The following is a 3,806-nucleotide window of genomic DNA, read 5'->3' as shown; positions in this document are numbered from 1 at the left end:
AACTCAAAACATAATCACTCAATAACATTATGCCCAATGTGTTCATACTGTCTTCTGCTGCTGGGGATAGTTTGGGGTTGTGAAGAGCTTGTTTCCACCTATTTTCTTCTGCAAGGGCAATAGGTCTCAAATGAATCAGGTGACTCAGTGGAATGCAAAACAGGTCCCTGCAGTCAGTAACAGACTGGATGAAAGCTAATAATTCAGCTCACTCAAGATGAAGGTATTGTTGATTGATTATTTGATGGGCTTTAGAGTAGTATTCAATTTGTTCCTGAGGTACAGTAGGGCCCGACTCATATGGCGGGTTACGTCCCGGACCCCCACTGTAAAACAAAAACCACTGTAAAGCAGAACTCATTGAATAGAATGGCGCGCGATACCTGAAAACTGCTGTAAAAGTGGAACAAGCGCTGTATTAGTGGGACTTTAGTCTAATTGCATCTAATTGAGACCGCTGTATTAGTGAATCACCGTAAAGCGAAGAGCTGTAAAGCAGGGCCCTACTGTACTGAAGTTTCCCTAGGATCAAGTATGCTACTTGCAGATGCTTTAGATAACCAAATAAAACCCATGGCACAAATTCCCCCTCATGAACACAGGTAAGTCCTGCTATGGCTTTCCATGGCCTAGTAACATCTAAACTGGGGACGGGGAAGGGTTGACCTTGAAAGCTATTTAGAAACAGAACATGGCAGCTAAGTTACTAATTGGTGCTGGCTATTTGGCTTGCCAGTATTAAAATATCTTAAACTGGCTTTCAACTAGTCTCTATTTACAATTCAATACTGGTTTTGACTTATAAAACCCCACACAGCTGAACCACCTCCTAGCCCATATGAACCTGCCAGCTTGTCAAGAGCTGCATCAGAAGCTCTGTCCGAGCGATGGGGCCTTTTCAGTGGTGGTGCCTTGGTTGAGACTTGCCTGACAATGACTTTGGTTTTTGACAGCAAGTGAAGGTTTTTTAAAAATAAATTGCTTTAATAATTGGGGGGAAAAAACTGGCAGTGAAGATTCTGTCCCATCATTGTCTTCCTCCTGTTTAGGCAGCAGAAAATCCCACTTTGCACCAGGGCTGTGGAGTCGGTACGTCAAATCTTTGACTCCAACTCCGACTCCTCTATTTTTCTACTGTCCGACTCCAACTCCACCCAAAATTGCTTCCGACTCCACAGCCCTGGAAAGGGCTGTAAATGTCTTTTTAAATTGGAAGCTCTCGTAGGAGCATTTGTATTGCTGCCTGAATATGCGCTGATCTTGGCATCACAGCATTTGTCTTCATCTGGGTCCTGTGTCATACACTGGCACACAAAATGTTTTCCATCTTGAGTTATGGTGAAATGCTCAGCTACAGCTGACTTCATGGGAAGCTTCTTTGACATTTTGAATTTATATTTTTAAAAATATGTCTATCAAAATTTATTTTGAAGCCGGAGTCGGTACATTTCTACCGACTCCACCCAAAATTGCTCCCGACTCTGACTCCACAGCCCTGCTTTGCACACAGACATCCTGCTTTACTGATTCACAAAATGGAGGGCTATTTCAGTGTCTATCAGAAACCTAGAAAGTAGCAAGGGAATAATTCCTTCCCCCTCAGGCTTTCAGAGGTTGGATTGGTTAGGGAAAATGAAGACGACGTAGGGCAGCTGACAACTTTGTTGGGAACCAGTATCGAGCTTGAGGTTGCAGGCAGGAAGCAAGGAAGTAAATAGAAGAGAGGGTGGTTCTGGCATGGAATATAAAAAGCTTACAGTGGAGGGATGAGTTCCTGCTAGATGCCCAGCAAGCTCGGTGGGAACAGGGTGAAACAATCTGTGCTTGTTCCCGCTGAAGCCTTTTTCACATGCTGCCTTTGGAGAACTAGTTAAGTCTGAAGGGAGTGTGAAATCCTCAAAAGTCAACCCAGGTGCTAATAAATACAGCAAATAAATTTCACTACATACAGTGATCCATTCCCTATAAGCCTGCTGGTATGATTACATGAAAAACTAAAAATAGATCATATTGCTTCTTCATCTAATACAGGGATGGGGAACCTTTTTTCAGATTGACAGCCACATTCCCTTCCAGGGTTGGGGGAGGGGAAGCAGAGGCAAAAGCAGGTGGAGCAACAACTGTCACTTTTACCTTCGTGTGATAGGCTAGTTTCTTCACAAACTCATCTCTATCCTTCGAGACAAGCAAGAGGCATTATCAGAGTTCAAGGGCACATTCCAGCCTTGCAAAAGGTTCAAAGTAGGGTTGGTGAAGGGTATGCCCTGGGGAGACGGAGTGTGGCTGAGGTGGGGATGTGGCCTGGGGAAGAGTCCTGAGGGCCAGATGGAGAAGCTTGATCTCCAGGCCTGAGGTTTCCCACCCCTGACCTACAACAAATGGTATCAATATCCACTTTGGAATGGGAACAGAAGACTGCTCTATAATATACAGCTAAGAACACAAAATGCATACACAATAAGTTGTTTCCCATCAAAAATAAGGAACTTTATAAGCACCAGTTTCCTTTTGTAGTTTAGGTGCACATGCTCGGCTATCACTGCTAAGCATTTGATTTCTTCAGAGATTAACTGGCTTGCACACATATCAAGGAGTCTTAATGCAACTGTGAGTGCCCAAGGGCAACTTTAAAGGGTTGTAAGTTTCCCATATTTCTTTATGTACTTCCAGAAAATGAGCAGTAGTGCCATCTGCAGTCCCATTTTACTGAACTGAAAATTCATGTCATTGTTTACTGTGCAGCTGCCCAGGATCATTTTTCCCTTTCTGTGATGCATGAGAATATATCAAAAACAATCATCACACCAAATGTATATTCCCTCCAATTTACTGTCAGTGAACAAAACTGACTGCCCATTCTATATTCTTTAATGATTTATTATGTAAAACAAAATGAAAGAAAATAAATAATGAAGAAAAGGTAATTCTAATATTGGGCATAGTTATGCCCTGCCAAAGATTTGCTTGCTTCTTAAACATGGCCAGTTTGTTTATGTATTTATTTCATTTATATCCTACATGTCTTGATGGAATTCAAGGCAGGGGTACATAAGGTTCCCAGATGGTCTCTCATCCAGGCACTCTGCATACTCACCAACTCCTTAACTATGTCATGCTTCAGACTATGGTGCCTTTGTGACACCCAATCCTTGCAAATTTTTATCTCTCTGCGACCATACACCCTTTGTTCAGCCTGGGAAACTTTAATGAAGTAGATCTGTAATGCTGTGTTTCAACTACAGGGTGGAGATCTAAAATAGCTACAAACCCAAAACACCATTAACTGAACTAGGACAAAATCAATTTCCTGACCATCATTCAAGTGCTTAAAAGCACTTCTGTCAGTGCAAGCCCCCTTTAAATTGCTATCCCATTCATTTTTTTCTTGCATTCTCAGCATATGCTAAACTGTACTTGCAGCCTAAAAGACCAAGAAAGACTATTCTCTCAGTAAAAATATTATTTATTATTTATTATTTTTAAAACTTATATACCGCCCGACTAGCAATAGCACTGGGAAAGAAATAGTACTGGGAAAGAAAGAAAGAAAGAAAGAAAGAAAGAAAGAAAGAAAGAAAGAAAGAAAGAAAGAAAGAAAGAAAGAAAGAAAGAAAGAAAGAAAGAAAGAAAGAAAGAAAGAAAGAAAAACCAGACTGCAGGTTCCTCAACAGAACCACTTGCTCCCATTTTCTCATGTATGATCCGTGAATGAGGCAATGTACTTGTCTTGCCTAGCGCTTGCCATTCTTTCCTAGTCACCATACACATTTTATGTCTCTAGCAGAAGTCTGAGCACAAGTAGAAAA

Source organism: Rhineura floridana, chromosome 3 (assembly GCF_030035675.1).
Source record: "Rhineura floridana isolate rRhiFlo1 chromosome 3, rRhiFlo1.hap2, whole genome shotgun sequence".
Lineage (NCBI taxonomy): Eukaryota > Metazoa > Chordata > Lepidosauria > Squamata > Rhineuridae > Rhineura > Rhineura floridana.
This window is presented reverse-complemented; position numbering follows the sequence as displayed.